The sequence below is a fragment of the Chiloscyllium punctatum genome, chromosome 49 (genome assembly GCF_047496795.1).
Source record: "Chiloscyllium punctatum isolate Juve2018m chromosome 49, sChiPun1.3, whole genome shotgun sequence".
Lineage (NCBI taxonomy): Eukaryota > Metazoa > Chordata > Chondrichthyes > Orectolobiformes > Hemiscylliidae > Chiloscyllium > Chiloscyllium punctatum.
Window position 1 is genome coordinate 14,819,756 of NC_092787.1, and position 23,855 is coordinate 14,843,610.

Here is a 23,855-nt window from a genome sequence, read left to right on the forward strand (position 1 = left end):
AAGCGCTTCACAGGAGTCTCCCAAGGACCGAGGATGTCACCTAGACAGGGGACGAAACTTCTGCAACACAAATTCCCAGCTCGGCAAACAGAACCACAACAAGGTAACCATCCCTTCCTCATCGTTCTCAATCTGCTTGTAGTCTTTAACATAGGTGATCACTCCTCTTCCAATGCCTCTCCACTGTTATCCAGGTTGGATTGCTGTCACCTAGCTCCATTCTCATCGATCTAATTGTATTCAATGTATCACTTCCAACAGTTTCTCTTCATGTTCTCACTCCACTATCTCTACCTTGCAACTGTACAGAACATTGGTTTGGCCACTTTGGGAATATTGCATACAATTCTGGTCTCCTTCCTATCGGAAAGATGTGAAACTCAGAAAAGATTTACAAGGATGTTGCCAGGGTTGGAGGATTTGAGCTACAGGGAGAGGTTGAATAAGTGGAGCTGTTTTCCCTGGAGCATCAGAGAATGAGGGGTGCCCTTATAGAGGTTTACAAAATCATGAGGGACACAGGATAAATAGATGAGGCCTTTTAACTGGGCTGGGGGAGTCCAGAACTAGAGGGCATAGGTTTAGGATGAGAGGGGAAAGATATAAAAAAAGAGACCCAAGAGGCAACTTTTTCACTCAGAGGGTGATGCTTACATGGAATGGGCTGCCAGAAGTAGTGGTGGAAGCTGGTACAATTGCAACATTTAAAAAGCATCTGGATGGGTATATGAATGGGAAGGGTTTGGAGGGATATGGGCCGGGTGCTGGCAGTGGGACTAGATTGGATTGGATTGAGATATTTTGTTGACATAGCCAAGTTGAACCGAAGGGTCTGTCTCCATGCTGTATATCTCTATGACTCTATATATGCTTAACCTTCCTATTTTCTGTTTATGTCTCTACTCCCTCTTATTGACATCATCTGAAAGCTCAATGTCAGTTTCAAAAGTAGGCTACTTCTCCAGTAACTCCTTCAACTCTTCCAGTAATGCATTACCAGACTACTACTCTGAACTCCAGTACTAGATTAGCAGATGTTTTCTCCAATTAAATACTGGGATGACAGTCCACACTCAGTTCCCTATCTAACCATTCCATTTCTCTCCCTACCAGAATGTTCATAATGTTGATATCATATCTGAAGCAGAAATAAGCTCTAACGATATTTTTGTGCAATCACTAACACGGAAGTAAATGCCAAAATATCGTACAGAAAATGCTAGGCAAACACAGCAGGTCTGGTAGCATCTGTGGAGATAAAAAAGAAGTTAATATTTCAAGTCTAATGTGACTCTTCTTCAGAAGCTATTCTGAAGAGTTATATTGGATTCAAAATGATAACAATGTTTCTCTCTCCACAGATACTGCCAGACCTACAGAATTTCTTCAGCATTTTCAGTGTTTGTAACTGTCAAGAAAACCTCTTTCCACCTCTGTGAGATGATCTCACTTTGCCCACCTCTGCTGAAATGCTCATTCATGCTTGGTCTAGCAGCTTCACACATTCTGCCATTCATAAATTTGAAGTCATCCAAAACTTTGCGACTTGAATCTTCACTTGGATCCAGTCCTGTTCATCTGCTATCCATGCTCACTGATCTGCATTGGCTCCTGATCAAGCAATTTAAAATTCTCGTTCCTGTTTCCAATTCCTCCATGGCCTTATTCCTCCCCCATTTCTGTGATCCTGTCCAATTTCACTACCTGCCAAGATATTGATGCTCCTTTAATTCTAGCTTCTGAAGCCCTCTTGATTTAACTGCTCTATCCTCGGTGTTATTTTCAGTTGCTTAGACAATAATGGTACATCTTTTCTTGTAATAATTTTACAGTTGGATCAAGGTCAACTACTTGCTTGCCTTGATTTGTTACATATAAACTATATGTTCCTTCCCCCGCAATGGACTTAGTGATAAATGGAAACTTATAGTTAACTTGAGTTAAATATGTGGCAGCTTTCTGTAAGTGTTTCCCCATTTCTAATGTTAGCTTCATTTGAAACTTACTTTTGAAATGATATAATTTGCTGACAATAGCTTTTTAATGTCAGGTGCTTTTCTTTAGAAGCATGGTCCAATTTACAAATGCATGTGAATTAAGTAGCTAGTCAGCAATAGATTAGAATATTGACATAATTGAAAAAAATCTTGATGGGTACTGGTGCTTAGTTACCTATTGGTTACCTATTACTTGGTTCCTAGCTACATCACCTGATTCAGTGAAAAGTGACAGCTAAAAGTATAGCAGTGTTTTTATATAGCACTCCTTATATACTGAATGGAAATTGAGGTGGCATTCATGCCTCAGAACACATTTCAATATAGGAGTTTAGTTCAAATTATCAAAGAACTTGGCCACAGAATGTAACATTATCTGTTATTGTTCACAACCACTTGAAAATTAGTGGGCGGCACGGTGGCACAGTGGTTAGCACTGCTGCCTCATAGCGCCAGAGACCCGGGTTCAATTCCCACCTCAGGCGACTAACTATGTGGAGTTTGCACGTCCTCCCACAGTCCAAAGATGTGCAGGTCAGGTGAATTGGCCAAGTTAAATTGCCCCTAGTGTTAGGTAAGGGGTAAATGTAGGGGTATGGGTGCGGTGTGGACTTGTTGGGCCGAAGGGCCCGTTTCCACACTGTAAGTAATCTAATCTAATCTAATCTAAAAAAAAAGAATGGCAGCCAAACCAAATCAGCCTTCTTACCTCTATATCCTGACCACAGTAACATTTAAACCTTCAAAGATCCTCCAAGTTGACCCTAATGGTACCTAACCAGAATTTTTGATTACCAAATCCCAGAATCTGTGAATAATCAGTTCTCAATTCCAGTTTGTAACATAAACAAAGTCTTAGCAATTTATTAATAATATAACAATTTTAATTGAGCAATATTTCAACTCAATTCAGGAGCCAGATCAATTTAAATTTTACTCATGATGCAAGTTTGAACTATACTGTTATTATTTAGGAACTTGGATTCAAAATGCAAGAAAAATAGATTTTCATTTTAATAGCAAGAAATCTGTAATTGTCCTGTTTTACAAAATCCTTTATTTTCAGTCCCATTTATACAAAAGGCAAGCAAACAGTTAATAAAAGAAAATGAGAGAACTGGCCAGATTACTTAATTGTCTTCACAATGCATTGTCCCACAGGCATACTTGATGGTTTCTTAGTTAATTTTCTGAAGGCGTCGATTGGGGTGGCCTTTACAGTTCAGTTAGATGAAGGCAGTAACACATATAACTTAGTTTTCTATTCTCTGAACCACCAAGAGCTCAGGGGGCTGCAGACAAGGAGCTTTGAAAAATTGACGATTCATCACCAACAGTCAGATATCTTTTTCACAGAAAACACACAGCAAAACTCGATTCAAACTCAGACCATTTCCTGATTGATCAACTCCTCCACGTGGTCCCAATTACCAATTAACTTCTGTTAACTCCTTATGCATAAGGTCTTTTGAGATTTGCTGGAACCGATTCCCAGGTACTGATCTCATTAACAGACAACTTCTGCTATCAGTTTAAACATAATGCTCTTCCCCACGATGAAGCATCTGCAGAGACTTATGATCAGGAACCAACCTGTACTTAACTTTGAGGCATGGCCTCATGAATAAATAAAAGTTTGGTCAATTTTCTTTTTAACACAAACTGTTACCCACAGTTCAAAAGTGTTCTTTGGATCATAGTTCCCACTTTACAACTCCAAAAACTCCAAACCAAAATTGATTAAAGAATAAAATAAATGGAAAACCAGCAGGGTTCTAACAAGCTCAAATTCATTGCACAAAGTTGTGCAATCATTTGAGAAAGGTGATCTTTAGAGAAGGACCAAGAAATCAATTAGCTGCCACATCCTAACACTACAGTAAATGCAACAGGTGAAAACACTACTGAGAGACAAATCATCTGAAATGAGACAATATCACAGTCGCAGAGAGGCCTTTTGTGACTTTAATTAAATGTGTTTCAATGCTGCAGGAGCTGCTAAAATTAGATTGGAAAGATTCAGGTGCAGAGTTGAGAACCCGTTTGCTTGCTTTGTAGAAGAATGAAAGGCTAAAAAAAAGTTCATTAATTTTAAAACACAAAACAGTCTGCAGAAGTTTGTGTTTTCTGGAAGTGCTGGCAGTGGTCTTGTAAAAGAGTACCTCTGTGTCATAATATGTAGTGCTGCTATCATGAATGCTTGGCAATTTCAACTCAATTGAGGAGCTAGATCAATTTAATTTTTACTCGGTGCAAATTTGAACTATATTGTTATTATTTAGGAAACTGGATTCAAAGTGGAAGAAAAATAGATTTTCATTTTCAGTTCGATGAAGGCAACTTTCACGAAACAACTATCAAAGTAATTTTGAACAGTGCATTGCAGTTTTTTTTACCAAGAAAACATGTGACTTAATTACCTAACTGGGAAGTTAATTGATGAAGTGTTAAAGTTGAACTTTTAATCACATACACAAAGTCAGACAGCCATGGGAACGAGCAAATAGAGTTCAGAAGAAGCGAAGTCAGAAGGGCAGTATTCTACTTTGTATAAGTCTCCACATAGTTTAGTTTGTAGGAATCTCCAGGCTGTAAGATACTTTTATCCAGACCTTCAAAGGCTGGAAAGAAGTCTTCAAATCATCAGAATTGGAAAAAAAAAGTCTCCTTAGACAGCTGAAGCATTTTAAGTAGTGCACGAAATTTTTAAAAAATTGAAAAATTAAGACAACAGTGATAATTCACTGGGATTAGTTAACTGCAAAGAATGGGAAAAGGATTAAATCTTTATTTTTGCCATTTATGTATTTTAAAATTGTCTCCTACATAGCTTTTCTTTTGTTTGCATAGGAAATTTGTGTTTTTTTGAAAGAACATTGGCAGCTCCTATGAGTATGTTCAGTGACTGACCACCATGGTAGCCAAAATTAAAAAATAAACTTCACTCTGAAAGCTGACTTGGTTCGTATTACCATTAACTGGGGATCATGCCACTGAAAAATATATAAGTGTAGAACATATCAGAAATACTCAGCGGATCAGATGTATCTGAAGGATCATCAACCTGAAGAGTGGACTATTTCTCTAGCCACGGATATTGCCTGACCTGCTAAATCTTGAAAACAACTTTTGTTTTTAGTGCAGATCCTTGAAAGTTGAATGTTTGCTCTTTTAATAGTTAACAATATTGCTTAACATTTAAAACCAAAGTCACAGATTAATAACTTGTTATTTTGTCACCAAAGAGAAGGATAACCACATTAAAGGGAATAAAACCAATAATTTTGAACGAAGTGGAAAAATGGTCACGTCATTATAAACAAATTACAAATTTTATATCAACTGATTTTAGACAACTATCTTAAATAAATCAAAGCAAAAACTCATCCATAGCAGGGAAAACTTGAGATTAATCTAAATTTTTTTTCAAAATCTTATCATTGATTGCCTTGAATACTTGAACAGCAAGCTGAGAATTATCTTATGGTTTCTTTCTATTATTAATTTGAAAGCAATGAAAAATATTGATCTTAATTTGGTAGCTAGAAGTAAGTCTGTCAATCAGCATAAACCCTAATGATTCTCTCTTCAATGTCATTCTATTTAGAAATTGTAGAGGCAACCAATTAAAACTGCTCTGTAGTTTTTGGAAGCCTGCCACGTATACTTTTACAATAAGAGTTTATTGTATGAATCTTAAATCAATTAGTTCAGCTTTTCATACAATAGGATTCTACAGTCAAACTTGGTGAGCTTTTAAGATGAAAATATTCGTGAAAAACATAATAAATGCCTCAATATTATATGGTTCTGGTCCTGTTTTATAGATGCAACATTCAGTCCATTGAGTCTGCTCCACCATTTGATCATTTCTGATATCTTTCTCAACCCCATTGCTCTGTTTTCTCCCTTAACCTCCTTACCAGTCAAGAAATTATCTCTAATACACTCAATGCCTTTCCCCCCTCAGACCTCTGCAACAATGGTTTCCACTGATTAGCACAGACTAGGTGAAAAAATGGTTCCTCATCTCAGTTCTAAAGGGTCATCCCTTCAGTCCAAGGTTGTGCACTTGGGTCCTTAGCTCTCCTGCAGGTGGAAACATCTTCATGTCCACTCTATCCCTGGCCTTTCAGTACTGTGTAAATTTTAATCAGATGCCCCTCATCCTTCAAAACCCCAGATACAGACCCAGAGTCCTCAACTGTTCCTTATATGACAAGATCTTCATCCTGAGGATCATTCTTCTAAACCTCCTCTGGACCCTCTCCAATGCCAGCACATCCTTCCTTGGACACAGGGCTCAAAACTGCTCACAATATTCCAAAAATAGTCTGATCAGAGCCTCAACAGTATCTTGTATTTGAGCCCTCTTGTAATTGATGCTAAAATTGCATTTGCCTTGCTAATTGCCACTGAACCCACATGTTAACCTTAAGAGAATCCTGAACTAGGACTCCCTTTCTGCTTCAGATTTCAGAAGTCTTTTCCCATTTAGAAAATAGTCTACACCTCTATTCTTCCTACCGAAGTACATAACCTCACACCTTCCCACATTGTATTCCATCCGCCACTTCTTTCCCACTCTCCTAGTCTGTCTTAGTCCTTTCCTAGCTTCCCAACTTCTCAATACTACCTGTCTACAGGGCTTTAAGCCTTGTGAAAGAAAATGGGATTAGAAAGTCATGGGGTGTCTTTGGAATGGCATAGACAAGATGGCTGAAAGGATCTCTTCCATCTGTATCATTTCCATGGTTCTATGGTCCCTCTGCCTATCTTTGTGTCATCTGCAAACTTAGCAATAATGCACGCAATTCCTTCTTTCAAATCATGAACGTTTAATGTGAATAGTTGTGGTCCCAACACAGGCCCATGTGGAACTCCACTAGTCACTAGCTACCATCCTGAAAAATCTCTTTATTCCTACTCTCTGCCTTCTGCCAATCCTATACCAACACGAGTAACCTGTCCCAAGACCACCGACTTTTATCTTAATCAGTAACCTCCTGTGCAACACCTTGTCAAAGGCCTTCTGGAAATCCAAATAAATCAAATCCACTGATTCTCCTTTGTCTAACTTGCTCGTTACCTCCTCAAAGATAATGAGGAGTTTCTGCCTCTACCAGCTTTACAGGCAGTGAGTTCTAGATTTCTACCACCTTCTGAGTGAAAAGGTATTTCCTCATATCCCATCGAAACCTGCTGCCCCTTATCTTTAGGATGGCACAGTGGCTCAGTGGTTAGCACTAATGCCTCACAGCACCAAGGACCTGGGCTGGATTCCAGCCTTGGGCGATTGCCTGTGTGGAGTTTGCATGTTCTCCCAGTGTCTGTGTGAATTCCTCCAAGTGCTCCAGTTGCCTCCCACATGCTAAATTGCCCATTGTGTTCAGGTATGTATAAGTTAGGTGCATTAGTCATTGGAAATGTCGACTAATAAGGTAGGGGAATGGGTCTGGGTGGGATGCTCTTCGGAGGGTCGGTGTGGACTTATTGAGCCGAATGGCCTGTTTCCACACTGTAGGGATTCGATGATTAATTTGATGTGCCCTAGCCATTGATCCCGCAACCGAGAGGAAGAGGTTCCTTCCTGTCTACACTGTATGTGCCTCTCAATTTTATACATCTCAATCACACCCTCTTCTCCCCTTAGTCTGTCCAATCTCTACTTCATTATTAAAACTCTCCAATCCAGGCAACATCTGGATTAGTTTCCTCTGCACCTATCAGTAATATCCTATAATTTGGATTCCAGAACTGCACGTAATACTCTAGCTGCAGCTTAACCAACGTTTATATAGTTTCAGCATAGCCTCCTTGCTCTTTAAAATCTATGCCCTTAGCAATTAAAGGCAAATATTCCATGTGCATTCTTAACCACTCTATCCACTTCTGCTGATTTTTTTTTAAAGGGACGAGTGACATGCACATCAAGGTCCCTCTAATCTTTGGTGCTTCCAAGGATATTAAAGGGCGTTGAAGAAAGGGGGTTTGGTGCAGTTAGGAATCAGATTAACCATGATCGGTCAAGGAGATGAGCAGTCTACTCTGGTTCCTATATTCCTAAGAGGGATGAAAAATTCTCATCATGCCAAGGTCTCTTCTTAAGATTTTCTCATGGGTTTTCAGGGGCTCCTTTTTCATTTTCAATTACTATTCTTTTGCTGACACATTTAAAACTGCTCTCCACTTTGCAGCATCCTTGCCCCTCCAACCCCCCTCCGTCCCTCCGGCATGATCCTTGCCCCCATTCCCTTTTACAGCTTTCTTGGCCCAATCTTCTTGCAGCCGCTATCTCCTCCCTTCTATAAGTCTCCTTCTCATTTCTCCTTTTCAGCTTCCTTCCTTTCCTCTTTTTTCAAGTTCCTTGACCAGCATCTCCCAAACTAGAAATGGCCCTAGTTCAATATTTCCCCTTTCCCCTGCAATGTCAATGATTCTAGCAAGAGACTCAGACTGGTATTTCCTGCTTCTCCACCAACAGAAACTGCCACAGCTTGCTCAGTGAACTTTTTCAATGCTCCTCCAATCACAGGTTGTGTTTCTCTCTCATGCTTAATGCTGACAGTTTGAGCTCCAGAAAGAAACAGCACTTGACTGGAGCAGCAGCTCCTCGCATAATCTGTCATTTTAGTGTCAGAGGACAACCTTTCTCCAATTGGTCATTGCTGTGACTGAATTTTCCTGGACGTTTGAGAACTAGAAATTTTACCCAAAACATTTGATTTCAAGCTTAAAGGAAAGCACCTAATGCTTAGAAAGGGAAACTTTGACTTTCACTTCATTACGTTAAATGGAACAGTCCTGTGAAGTCCTTAGAATAAGATGGCTGTACACATCAGTATTCATGAGAAGGGAAGAACTAGGTCTCCTTGGAATCAAAATTTAGTGCGGATTCCAGACCAGAAATGGGACTAAACTCTAAAGAGTTTAGTTAAAGCTGAGCATATTTATATACAAATATATATTAGCTCCAGGAACTATTACACGGAGCTATCTGCAGTTCCAGTCTGAAAGGCGAAGTCACAAGTGTCTAATACTGAGGTAGTAGATGCATAGACTCTGGAATGAGTATTGTTCCAGTGGTGCTTCGAGTACTGTACCAGACATGTGTTTAGATATTGTACCAAAACCATTTTGTTTCTTTTTGCTTTATGAAGGAGCGTTTTGGGATTAATGGGAAAATACTTTTACTATATGGTTAAAAATCTTTGAATCTGTCGTTGGTTTCATTTGATCCAGTTTATCTTAATTTCTTTTGTTTGTAAATTCACGTTTTATTGGCAAAGCAAAACTGCAACATTGCATTCTTCTGTTTCAGCAAATTTTCAACTTTGTTGAAAACTGAAACAACTCAAAAATATTATCTTTCAAGCCTGTTTCTTATTTGAGATCTGACCTCTTTGATAATAAAATTTGCTAGGATCATAACAACATTTATGCTTATTTTGCTATTCGAACACAATCTTTTGAAGAACTTAAAAAACACAGCTACCACTGAATCTTAAGAAAATATCCTAAGAATTCTAGAGCTGCTTAAAGCTTTGTACAAATGTTTGTAAGATTTGTGTCCAATCTCAGCAATCAAAGAGCTGGACTACATTCTCTTTCAATCTCTTCAAAGAAAAACAGATTAAGTTCTGGGAATCAATTTAGCACCAAAATCATGAATATAACTTGTCTAAAACTAGGTCATTAAATTGCTAAGCTGCTGCAGAACTATATGGAATGTTGCACTTTAAATGATATAGAAAATTCCATAAACGTCCTAACTAAAAGCTCTCAAAGTTTTTGAACTTCAAATCAAATCTCCTCAAATTATACTAAACCCATAGTTATCATCTTACACAATCATACAGCACAGAAACAGATCCTTTGGTCCAACCAGTCCACGCTGAACATAATCTCAAACTAAACTAGTCCCACCTGCCTGCTCCTGGCCCAAATCCCTACAAACCTTTCCTATAGCTTCAATTGGTTGGATATTTTCAACATCACGTTGGAAACTATATTTTTTTTTCACCTGTGTTAACATCCATGCTTTCCCAGTACACATGCAATCCACATCATTCTTATATGAATGGTTTACTGTACAAGTGGTTAAAAGCCTAAGTATGTAGCACAACAAACAAAGAGCAACGTTTTCCTCTGGATGGAAAATTTAACAAAAACATTATGTGCAAAGCTAATAGAAAGCAGTAATGAAATTTTCTTCTGTTATGATCACAACTCAAAATTTTTCTTCTGCTAAACTTATTTCCTGTTCCGTTTTAGCCAACAATTGCACGGAATTTAGTCTAAACTTGACTAATTTTAGCAAAGTAACAATGAAATACTTCCTTTATTTCATTTTAAGAATTGTACTGAGATGAGGCAAAAGTATATCTCTTCTGAGTTATATTGTATTATGCTTTGTAGACTTCCTCCCACATCTCCACTTGTATCTATTTTCTCATAACTATTTTCTCATTTCAGGACCTTCGGAAATCTTGGGGCCAGATTTTCACTCCTGAGGCAGGTCATGCAAGTTGGAAAAATTCCCTTTTTTCAGAAACAGATCTGAGGCAACCATCAACATTTAAGTGCTGAGGCAGCCTGCTTAAATAGCTCACCTCAATTCTCTAGAACATAGTATTTAGTGAAACTACTGAGACAAAGACCGTTAGCTCTCATCGTCCATCACATTCTCTCCCATTCTTCATGTCCACATCCCAACTCTGCCCCCAAATACCCCATGCCAACTCAACCTTTCCTTACACTCTACATGCCAACTCACCCAAAATCTACAATAGGGAGATCTCAGGAGCCACTTTGAGGTAAAATTCAACGAGCCCAAAAATCTATTACAGCCATTACCAATCAAACATAAAAATTCCACCGGGAAACATATTGAAAAAAATTAAATCCACTCATACTTAATCTGTCAAAGAACAAACACATTTATATTCATAATCCTACACCATATAGCTAATCTGTTAATAACTTCTTCCAATTGTCCATCGAGCTGTGAATCTAGGACCCCTGTTGAGATAATGATAGGTTGTGGAAAGTACCAAAATTTTAATTATGACATAATGTTAGGGCAATGTCAACAAACAGCTGTTATAACTGCTTTCACAGATTTCTGTCAATTCTAATTATTTAAATTTGTGAACACCTGTGGATTTTCCAATTTCCTACTTGATAATTCTACAAACATGTTTCCTTCACAAGCAGTGTGGTCTTCTCGATTTGTATCTGCAGATCAAATCCCTTGTGGCAGTGAGAATTATGTTTGGTTGCACCAAATTCAAAATAGCCCTGCAGAGTTCAGGTTTCCTTTTTGTGAGGGTTACACATATTGCAGTTTCCTCTACTTCTGAAAATGGGATCTGTTGGAAATAAGGATAGGACCTGCATATTTTGGTCCCAACTGCCATTCTTAAATGTTCATCGAGTTTCCCTAATTACAAAAGGTGGCCCCACAATGTTAGCCTCCACAAGTACAGCTCTGCATCCCAAATCTCTCTTGACCTCTCCTCCACCTCCAATTGTCTGATATTTGTTCAACATATGTACTATATAAGCAGAAATGTTCTCCAATAATGGAGAGTCACAAGTTGTTATCATCAGTCCCCAAAGATTCCAGTATCTTGCCACAAACTCCATCTCTCTCCTTGGTAATCAGACAGTTCAAAAATGTTGGTATTGGCCAGAGGTGAGACTATTGTTCCAACACAAATCCACATTATTAAAACCTCATTTATCCATCTCCACTTATGTCATGGCCAAAATGATGCAGCCATCATCCATGAATCCCTTACCTCTAAACTTGATTATTCTAATCCACACCTGGCTTGTGTCTTAAATTCTACCTTCAGCAAGCTTGTGATCATTAAGTCTGTGTTTTCCATTACTTAACAAGCACCAGGCCTTGCTCACCCATCTCTTTAACTGATTTATATTGGTTCCTAACTTAGCAACAGATCGGTTTTAAAACTCTCATTTCTTTTTTAGATTTCTCAGTGGAAATAATTAATTTCAGAAAAAAGCTAAATGATTTAATTTCAGATTAACTCCAAAACAGGTTTCACATGAAATAAACCTAATAGAAATTTGAAGCAAGACAGGGTTCCCCTTCCATCAACATTGACTCCAAAACCAACCTGATCAGTTTCAATGAACTGATTTGGCACAAATGGCAGAACACTGATTGTAGAGTGAATGTAGTTCAAATCAGTATCAATATTTCAATAGCCTGGAATTCCAAAATAGGTGAAGAATGCCAATTGCATTAAAAAGGTACATTCGGAAATTGACATTATATTTTCATCAAATTATCAACATGTATCAAAGATGAAAGGCCTGTTGAATACCCTGACTAGCAAATGATAAGGAATGGAATCAAGAGCAATTACTTTTCATCAGTTAAAATCTATGTTATTTCATAAAATCAAGAAAATTTGCAGGAAGGAGGTTAAATAGTTTAACACAAATATTATGTAGCACCTTGATATGCAGAAACAGAAACAATTTTTCTAAAATTGTCCAAATTGATACAAATTATTTGCATGCTAAATATATTGAAAAGGTTAAATGTTTACATAAGTCAGAGTCACAGATGTAAAGCACGGAAGCAGGCTGTTCAGTCCAACTCATCAATGCCAACCAGCTATCCTAACCAAATCTAGTCCCATTTGCCAGCACTTGGCCCATACCCTCTAAACCCTTCCTATTTATATACACATTCAGGTACCTTTTAATATGTTGTAATTGCACCAGCCTGCACCACTTCCTCTGCCAGCTCATTCCATACATGCACTACCCACTGCGTGAAGTTGCTCCTGTGGTCCCTTTCCCCTCTGGTTTCCCTCTTACCCTAAACCTATGCCCTCTAGTTCTAGACTCCCCCACCCTAGGGAAAAGACCTTGTCTATTTACCCTATCACTCATGATTTTATAAACCTCTAAGGTCATCCCTCAGCCTTTGACGCTCCAGTGAAAACAGCCCCAGCCTATTCAGCCTTTCTCAATAGCTCAAATCCTCCAACCTTGGCAACATACTTTTCTGAACCCTTTCAAGTTTCACAACATCTTTCCGATAGGAGGGAGACCAGAAATGCACATGATAGTCCAAAGGTGTCCTGACCAATGTCCTGTGCAGTCACAACATGACCTCCCAACTCCTACACTCAATGCTCTGATCAACAAAGGAAAGCATACTAAATGCCTTCTTCATTATCCTATCTCCCAGAGATTCCACTTTCAAGGAACTATGAACTTGCAATCCAAGATCTCTTTGTTCAGCAACACTCCCAAGAATCTTTTCAACTAAAAATAGCCATGAAGATAAAGAAAAACACTTTTTATTAGTTGGTTAACTCATCAATTGTTAGTTCCTGCAGAATACTGAATTCAACGTTCAGCTCAATGAATTTCAGAATTAGTAGATAAGACAGTATAATCATTGTGTTTCTCGCAATATGCTGGACATTAAAATAATACTCAAAACTGCAATATCTAAAACTAATAACTAGCAAATATCCAATTGTTGTTTAGACTGACTAGTACTTGATAGACATTATATTGAAATTTCCACACAACTTTATGATATTTCTAAGTGCTACACAGCTATTTTATTTGCTAAACCAAAAAAAATCATTCAATACATCTTATTTGCAGACAACAAGCTTCCTAGAAACAATGAGATAATTTGTATTGAGGCAAGTTTTCACTGATAGTTAAAAGAACAAATACTGGTCAAAGCACCAGATGTATACCAGGCTTTGTAATGCCTTGGGCTCTTTTATATTAACCTAAATAGCCCTCATCCAAAATGTAGTATCTCAGATAATGCACTTTCCCTCAGCAGGAACTGAATACCAATGTTCCCAAACTAACAAGCTAACTAGCTTGTTCATTTATCAAATTGAGACAAATTCATCTTATCAATTGATAATGAAGCCAAACTGGAAATTTCACATATTTAAAATATTATCTATAAACTTAAATCATAAGGATAATACAGCATGTCAAAGCACCTACCAGAGACTCTAAGATAGCTCAATTGGTCCCATTCCACCTCTCTTTCCCCATATCTCTGAAATTGTTTTTTCTCAAGTACTGATCCAATTCCCTTTTGAAAACTCCTATTAAACCTGCATCCATCATGCTACCTCAGGCACTGCAGTCCAATCCAAACCATTTACTGCATTAAAAACAATTTTCCCATGTCACCTTAAATCAACACTTTAACCTTTGGAAACATATTCTCTTTATTACCTCCACCTTAGTACTTCATTATTTTAATGATCTTTATTAAATCACTTATTGAATTCTCTGCTCTAAAGATGAGCAATCCCAGTTTCTCAGTACCCACTTATCTGTAATCCCTCATTCCTGGAACTATTGTAGTAGATATTGAGGTTGTACCTTCTCCTAATGTCTGCTTGCGTTTCCTCTGGATGCTCTGGTTTCTTCCTACAGTCCAGAGATGTGCAGGTTAGGGATTCACCATAATATATAAGGATTCACCATTAAGTAACAAGCAACATGCTTATTACAGAAATGGCAAGGAATTTTATGAGCAGTATGGCGACTCAGTGGTTAGCACTGCTGCCTCACAGCGCCAGAGACCTGGGTTTGATTCCACCCTCAGGCAACTGTCTGTGTGGAGTTTGCATGTTCTCCCTGTGTCTGTGTGGGTTTCCTCCGTGTACTCCGGTTTCCTCCCACAGTCCAAAAATGTGAAGTTTGGTGAATTGGCCATGCTAAATTACCCATAGTGTTCAGTGACGTGTAGGCTAAATGCATTAGTCACGGGAATTGTAGAGTAATAGGATAAGGGAATGGGTCTGGGTGGGATACGCTTTGAGGGTCAGTGTGGACTTGTTGAGCCAAATGGTCTGTATCCACACTGATTTTATGATGTTGGATATGGAGTCATAGAGATGTACAGCACAGAAACAGACACTTCGGTCCAACTCGCCGACCAGCGATCCCAACCCAATCTAGTCTCACCTGTCAGCACCCAGCCCATAGCCTTCCAAACCCTTTCTATTCAAATACCCATCCAGATGCCTTTTAAATGTTGCAATTATACTAGCCTCCACCACTTCCTCTGGAAGCTCATTCCATACACGTACCACCCTCTGCGTGAAAAGGTTGCCTCATAGGTCTCTTTTATATCTTTCCTCTCTCACCCTAAACCTATGCCCTCTAGTTCTGGACTCCCCCACCCCAGGGAAAAGACTTTGTCTATTTATCCTATCCATGCTCTCACGATTTTAGAAACCTCTATAATTTCACCTCTCAGCCTCTGACGCTCCAGGGAAAACAGCCCCAGCCTATTCAACCTCTCCCAATAGCTCAAATCCTCCAACCCTGGCAATATACTTGTAAATCTTTTCTGAATCCTTTCAAGTTTCACAACATCTTTCTGATAGGAAGGAGACCAGAATTGTACACATTATTCCAAAAGTAGCCTAATCAATGTCCTGTACAGCTGCAACATAATCTCCCAAATCCTGTACTCCATACTCTGACGAATAAAGGAAAGCATACTAAATGCCTTCTTCACTACCATATCTACCTGTGACTCTACTTTCAAGGAGCTATGAACCTGCACTCCAAGGTCCCTTTGTCCAGCAATACTCCCAAGGACCTTACCATTAAGTGTAGAAGTCCTGCTAAGATTTGCTTTCCAAAAATGCAGCACCACACATTTATCTGAATCAAACTCCATCTGCCACTTCTCAGCCCATTGGCCTATCTGATCAAGATCCCATTGTAATCTGAGGCAACCTTCTTCGCTGTCCACAACATCTCCAATTTTGGTGACATCTGCAAACTTAATAACTATACCTCCTGTGCTCCCATCCAAATCATTTATATAAATAACAAAAAAAAAGCTATCATTGTATATTTAAAGACTGTATGTAACAGGTTCCTTTGTAAAGCATCACAAAGTTAGTCATCTATTTTATTTTCTAAATTACTCAGATAAAATACACCGAACTCATTACCAAGCTAAGCCACTGAATTCCTACAAGTACTGTTTCAGTTTACCCATTTACATGGTCTCCTTGTATAGACATACCAGCACCTTGCAGACGTTAGATCAATTTTTTTTGCCCTCCTGAAAATATTTATACTGTAACAAACACAAAGTTTAGAATTATTTGGTTATTTTAACAAAAATTGAAACTATCCAAATGTATTAATGTGCCATATTATGAACAATTAATGTCAAATGAGAATATCAGGTTTACACAGAATTGAACTTATTAGTGTTACAAACACTAGACATCATAGGATGCTTGTTTTAGCTGGTCTCTTTTAATTCTAGGCAAAACAGAGACCCAGATGTGACATCATATGAAACCTGCAACCTGCTTGTTCTGGAGACAGAAACTCAAGTCCAAACTTATGGTGCGAGACCTATAATACGATATAGCTTTGCCAAGCAAAGGAAAGGTGTGATATCCGGTCAAGCTCAAACCAGAGTGCTGAGGAAGATGAATCCTCAGTTTGAAGAAATAAAATTTGCAAAGAATTAAATACCAAAAGAAGAGGCCAGGAAGTGCCTTGTTACAGGAAGTCAATGCAATTATGCTCAAATTGACTGAGAAGTACATTAAAATGGTGGGACCTGGTGGGGCAAGTAGTATATATCCTGTGTAAGCTAGGAAGTGCCTGGGACTTCAGTTGCAAGAATTCAGATTTGATAATACATATCCCAGGATATCTGTTTTCACAGTTGGACAAATAGTTTACTCAGGTGGCTAGCCAATTCTCTTCCCATCCACCTGCAAACTCATCACCATAGCACAGAAGGTGTCAGGCTATAAAGAGTCTACTGAACTTTATATTCCCACACCAAAATATACTTGGTACAGACAGTTGAATGGATGTCAAAAGGCCTTTTCAATTTAGTTTATAAAATTGATCGCTGGGCTAGGCTGCTATCTTCAGTAGAAGCTCTTTGCACATGGAAGGCATTCCCCTCCCCCACTTCTTACTAGCTGCCAGCTCTGAAAACTCTATCCCCAATCCTTCATCCTGACATTTTCAAGCCCTTAACAACCTGGACTTGTTCAGTCCGGGGTCCATGCTTTGTTCTTCATGGCCCTGACTGCAGTACCAGCAGCAACCAGGACTGAGCCACACAATTCTGCTAAGAGTGCAGAGTAATGTATAAATATGGTATGGGGTGTTCATTTGTATTAATAAACTAACAGGAAAACCTTTTCTGTAGTTCAGTGTATTATAGAATCATGGAATCACCTTATGGTGTATAATTGTTTTAGTTTTGTATTACAGTGACAGTCTTAATATGGGAAACCTTACATGATTGCACTCTGTACTCATGCATTATAAAATATTGGTTTTCCCTGTGAATTTGTATTCTTGAAAGATGTACTAATAAGTGCACAATGAAAATCTTTGACAACAATGTCCTATACAACCAAACACATTTATTAAATTAGATATTTTGACTAAATGTTTAATTCTTAAACCATTAGAACATGTCTAAGGCATGAAAGACCTGGTCATTAGTACACTGTCATTCCATTGTATCCAATTTTTGCCAAGGTCCTAAAAAGTGGAGTGAAGTGGAGGTTAAAATGGTTAGAAATAGACACAGAACCATAAGCACTTTATGTCTGCTATATCTCAAGAGGTTTTTCTGTAAGATATTCTCTTCTTTTTGAACAATTCAAATGTTTATTCATAGTAGAATAATTATTTAAAAGAACAGGTGGGCTAATGCCATAAAATTGTTAACATCAGAGTAAAAGACTCACAGCAATTTAAAAGATAAATTCTTCTTTCACTGAAATGGATAGCGGGCAGTTTCAGTACAGGGAGGAACTGTATGTTTAGAATCAGAGTCATAGAGATGTACAGCACAGAAACAGGCCCTTTGATCCAATTTGTCCATGCCGACCAGATATCCTAACTTTGTGCAAAGATTTGAAGCTCGGGTGCCCGTTGTTGTGGTTCTGTTCGCTGAGCTGGGAATTTGTGTTGCAGAAGTTTCGTCCCCTGTCTAGGTGACATCCTCAGTGCTTGGGAGCCTCCTGTGATGTTTCCTCCAGCATTTATAGTGATTTGTATCTGCCGCTTCCGGTTGTCAGTTCCAGCTGTCCGCTGCAGTGGCCGGTATGTTGGGTCCAGGTCAATGTGCTTATTGATTGAATCTGTGGATGAGTGCCATGCCTCTAGAAATTCCCTGGTGGTTCTCTGTTTGGACTGTCCTATAATAGTAATGTTGTCCCAGTCGAATTCATGTTGCTTGTCATCTGCGTGTGTGGCTACTAAGGATAGCTGGTCGTGTCGTTTTGTGGCTAGTTGGTGTTCATGGATGCGGATCGTTAGCTGTCTTCTTGTTTGTTCTATGTAGTGTTGGCCTTGCATGGGATTTTGTACACTACATTCGTTTTGCTCATGCTGGGTATCAGATCCTTCGTCCTGGTGAGTTGTCGTCAGAGAGTGGCTGTTGGTTTGTATGCTGTTATGAGTCCTAGTGGTCGCAGTAGCCTGGCTGTCAGTTTGGAAATGTTTTTGATGTATGGTAGTGTGGCTAGTCCTTTGGGTTGTGGCATGTCCTCGTTCCATTGTCTTTCCCTTAGTCTTCTGTTGATGAAATTGCAGGGGTATCCGTTTTTGGTGAATACATTGTATAGGTGTTCTTCTTCCTCTTTTTGCAGTTCTGGTGTACTGCAGTGTGTTGTGGCCCTTTTGAACAGTGGCTTGATGCAACTTCTTTTGTGTGTGCTGGGGTGGTTGCTTTCGTAGTTTAGGACTTGGTCTGTGTGTGGGCTTTCCTGTATACCTTTGTGGTGAATTCTCCGTTCGGTGTTCTCTGTACCATCACGTCTGGGAATGGGAGTTGGTTGTCCTTTTCTTCCTCTCTAGTGAATCGGATTCCTGTGAGTGTGGCATTGATGATCCAGTGTATGTTCTCTATTTCTGTGTTTTTAATGATTACAAAGGTATCATCTACCTATCTGACCCAGAGTTTGGGTTGAATTTGCAGTAAGACTTTGTTCTAACCTTTGCATTACCGCTTCTGCTATGAGTCCAGAGATGGGTGAACCCATGGGTGTGCCGTTGATTTGTTCATATATTTGGTTGTTGAATGTGAAGCATGTCGTGAGGCACAGGTCCAGTAGTTTGAGTATGCAGTCTTTGTTAATAGGTTCCCCATCTTGTCTGTTCTGTATGTCCAGCAGGTTGGCTATTGTTTCTCTGGCTAGGGTTTTGTCGATAGAGGCGAACAGTGCCGTTACATCGAATGAGACCATAGTTTCTTCATTGTCTATGTGTATATTTCTGATGATGTCCAAGAATTCCTGTGTTGACTGTATAGAGTGTCTGGATCCGCTGATCAGGTGTTTCAGTTTCTGCTGTAGTTCTTTAGCCAGTTTGTGTGATGGTGTCCCTGGTAGTGAAACTATGGGTCTGAGTGGGATGTCTGCTTTGTGCACTTTAGGTAGTCCATAGAATCTGGGGATGTTGTTGCTTTCAGGCTTCATTCTCTGTTGGTCAAACCTGGTTATCTGTCTTTTTTTTGTAGGTTCCTCAGTGTGTTGTTCATCCTATTGGTGAGCTGTGGGGTGGCGTCAAACTCCCTCTTTTGGTAGGTGTTGGTATCTGCAAGTAGTTGTTGCACTTTTTGGATGTAGTCTGCTTTGTCCAGGATGACCATCATTCTGTCTTTATCTGCTGGTAGTATGATTATGTTCTTATCGTTTCTTAGTGCTTCCCTCTCCTTGGTGTTGAGGTTATGCACAAAACATTACATAGGACAAACAGGAAGACAGCTAACGATCCGCATCCATGAACACCAACTAGCCACAAAATGACATGACCAGCTATCCTTAATAGCCACATACGCAGATGACAAGCAACATGAATTCGACTGGGACAACACTACTATTATAGGACAGTCCGCCAGGGAATTCCTAGAGGCATGGCACTCATCCACAGATTCAATCAATAAGCACATCGACCTGGACCCAACATACTGGCCACTGCAGCGGACAGCTGGAACTGACAACCGGAAGCGGCAGATACAAATCACTATAAATGCTGGAGGAAACATCACAGAAGCGCTTCACAGGAGGCTCCCAAGTACTGAGGATGTCACCTAGACAGGGGACAAAATGTCTGCAACACAAATTCCCAGCTCGGCGAACATAACTAAAACAGATATCCTAACCTAATATAGCCCTATTTGCCAGCACTTAGCCTATATCCCTCTAAACCCTTCCTATTCATATACACATTTAGATACCTTTTAAATGGTGTAATTGTACAAGCCTCCACAACTTCCTCTGGCATACACGCACCACCCTCTGTGTGAAAAGGTTTCCCCTTAGGTCCCTTTATATCTTCCCCTCTCACCCTAAACCTGTGCCCTCTAGTTCTGGACACCCCCATCCCAAGTAAAAGACCTTGTCTATTTATCCTATCCATGCCCCTCATGATTTTATAAACCTCTATAAAGGTCACCCCTTAGCACCTGAAGCTCCAGGGAAAACAGCCCTACCCCATTCAGCCTCTCCCTATAGCTCAAATCCTCCAACCCTGGCAACATCCTTGTATAACTTTCTGAACTCTTTCAGGCTTCACAACATCCTTCCGATAGGAAGGATACTAGAATTGCACGCAATATTCCAAAAGTGGCCGAACCAATGTCCTGTACAGCCACACATGACCTCCTAACTCCTATTCTCAATGGTCCGATCAATAAAAGGAAAGCATACCAAAAGCTTTCTTCACTATCCTATCTACCTGTGACTTTACTTTCAAGGAACTATGAACCTGCACTCCAAGGTCTCTTTGGTCAGCAACACTCCCCAGGACCTTAGCACTAAGCAATAGCATCTAGCAATAACAACGCGATTCTTTTTTCAGACACATTTGTATACACAAATTGGTATGTTGTTACTATTTATCTTCTTTCAGACACACATGCATGCACATTGAAAGCACAGCTTCATGTTTGGACAATAGTGTAAAGTATTAGCTTGAATAACTGATAAAACACAACTCTCTCAATTTCCAATTCAAACAGAAGTGAGGAGATATCTAACAACTGGTAGAGCTCACAGTCTGCATTTTAAACCAGCAAAATCAAAATTACCCCCATTGTCAGTTTATATTCAGAATATAAACACTGATTATTAAATAGCAACAAAACAGGTAATTACAGATTTCAAAATTGAACTCTCTGGCAGTGATTAGAATTGTTATATTCTGACTGTCAGCAAAACTGGCAGTAATCATTAGAGATAATTAAAGGCTGGTGATTTAAAATTCATCTCATGTTTTATGAAAGTGAATGTAAATACAATGAGGAAAATATGCCATTTTTTGCCAAGCTTAATACAATTTCTACATCTATTGCACACAGTAAAGGCTACAACAGGGCCGAGAAAGAGAATATTATGGAGAAACTCAGCAGGTCTGACAGCATCTGCAGGGATAGAGTTTCTATATTGAGTCCAATATGATTTTTTAAAACTGAAAGAGGCTGGAATTTTTTTTTCATGCTGTTGACTGAGGGGGAGGAGAGACAGATGGTAAGGGTACCTAGAGCAAAACGAAGGGAATGCTAACAGAGGTAAGGGAAACATTGAGATAGAAAATAGGTGCAGATGATAGATCTGAAAACAGGTTAATTCTGCTGAAAGACAAGAAACACAGGGATTTGTAATCAAAATGGATTTTAATAGATTTAAAGAAGTACAAGTGAAGTGCTGGACTTGGACAGTGAGGAGGGAGGTGATGAAAGGGTAAGTCTAAGTTCTTGAAAGAAAAAAAGAAACGTATATTCAAATTTCTTTGATAAACTACTGAACAGGATCTATTCAGTATTTAGTTAGTATAATTATGGTGAAGTAAAAATGGTATTTGGGTACATTGAACATGTTCAGACCATACAATCGAAATCTGAGCAAATATGTTTCATCTAATCCCCAGCTTTTGGGAGAGAGTAAGGCTTCCAAACAGATACCTTAATTAAAGCATTAAAGTAGATGAAAGAATTTTGACACATTCATATAGTCACATTTATTATCTCTCTATTTTATCCTAGCTGGGTGAATGCAGGATAGTTAAGTATCAACACATTGTACATAGACTCCAGTGGGCAAGAGGAGCAGAATCTTTTTCTTTAAAAGGATACATGGGCCAGGACTGAATCTTACAATTACCCAGCAGTTGCATTGTCACTGCTGCTAGTATTAAATAAATCAAGAATAAAAATTAAGAAGAGAATTTAAATTGCCAACTGCCATGATTCGAACTTATGTATTCAGATTCTCAGTTCAATTAATTAATAAATAATAAGTCCAGTAACATAACCACAATGTTAACATTTCTGAGAGAGAAATATAAATTTTTGACTCTGTTTAACCCTCAGCTGGAATTCCTCATATTCAAGCTATTAAACTGAGGAAAACAAATGGCAAATTAAAAAGACAAATGACATTTTGAATGATTTGTGAAAACTAGGTAGCTAGATTGCTGAATCACAGTTACATGTTCACAGGGGCTAGATTCACTTTAGGAATTCAAAATGACGAATGTGGACACAAAACTTGTTGTTTATATGAAGTTGGGTTGACAAGAAATGTAGCCAGGTACACCTTCTTCATATAGTTAGCCTTTTAAAATTGTGTAAGTTAAGTGCGATTGTTGAGTTGAAGCCACTTGTTCTGCAGTCATTTTGGAAACCAGTATTTGTGAAACCCAACCTACTGGGTTCATCATGTCTTTGTTTTGGAGGACAGCAAGATAAAGGAAATGCACCCAAAAAGGAGATATTCCTATAAATGTTAATAGAAGATAAAGAAGATGAGATCCCCAAAAATGATACAAGGCTAACTTCAAGAGGAAGAGGTACATAGTAGACTGTGAAGTTATACAAAGAATGAGATATGGGAAGACAGTATCAGACTTCACAGAAGCAATGGAGAAACAGGGTTGTGCAAACAAAGTGTTGTAAAATTATTTCATCAAAAACACAAGAGCTTACGTGAATGTGAAATTTACATTCATCCAACAGTGAACGCTAATCCAATGTATTTTTGATAAAACTACTCTGTGCGTACCAGGATCGTACAGACCTGGATAATCAGATTCAATCCTTACTTCATGTGAAGTTTACTAATATTAGCTAAATCAATAGTAAAGGCTATTACTGAAATCATCTGCAGTACTCACTGCTGTTTGCTATCTAATGCGAAATACGGAAACCATAGTTTTTTTTTTCTGTAGCTCTCTCACAAAAGTATCCAACAATTTTCAAACCAAAATGGAGATAATTACTTATGGATGTATTTGGTAAGTAACCTTTCCAAATCAGGAAACACAACAGAATCAAACAAAATTAAAGTTATATGAGATTTCAATTTATGTTGCTGAAAATCAATCTTCGTCAAAAATAGCTTCAGCAGAAATTGCACATTTTTGATATGAAAATAAAGTGAATTTACATCAATTATTTTATTTCCATGCTGTTCAAACTGACCCCATTAAAAAGATCAAAAACCCTTGTTTCACTTGTAAGCTGGCTGATCATCCAATAATTCTGGCAGAAGGTCTTGACCATTCTGAAGACTATGCTTCATCAGCTTTGGGCCAAACTAACATGGGACAAAAACAAGCACTCTGAAGTCAGCCAGCCTGCTGGGCAGCTCTTCCAATTTTGGCACAAGCCCCAAAGATGTTATTTGTAAAACTTTGGTGAGTTTGCAAGGATCACTTCCAGTACCGAGGTCAATACTAGAAGGTCCATCTGATTTCATTGCTTTCTGTAGACGTTGTACCAGTATTGATACAACTGAGTGGCTTGACAGACCATTC

At 38.8% G+C, this 23,855-nt stretch overlaps 1 protein-coding gene and 1 long non-coding RNA gene across 7 annotated transcripts in view; one reads left to right on the forward strand and one right to left on the reverse strand.

Moving 5' to 3' along the window:
* Window positions 1-17,437, forward strand: part of LOC140469408 (uncharacterized) — a 58,375-nt gene extending 40,938 nt beyond the window's left edge. The window contains exons 3-4 of one of the 2 annotated variants that reach the window (XR_011956094.1): window positions 10,473-10,511; window positions 16,324-17,437. This is a non-coding gene — a long non-coding RNA (uncharacterized lncRNA). The remainder of the gene's footprint in view (window positions 1-10,472; window positions 10,512-16,323) is intronic. The other variant, XR_011956095.1, reaches the window with a different exon arrangement.
* LOC140469406 (disabled homolog 2-interacting protein-like) overlaps window positions 1-23,855 on the reverse strand; it is a 705,419-nt gene that overhangs the window by 446,952 nt on the left and 234,612 nt on the right. The gene's annotated exons all lie outside the window — the stretch shown is intronic.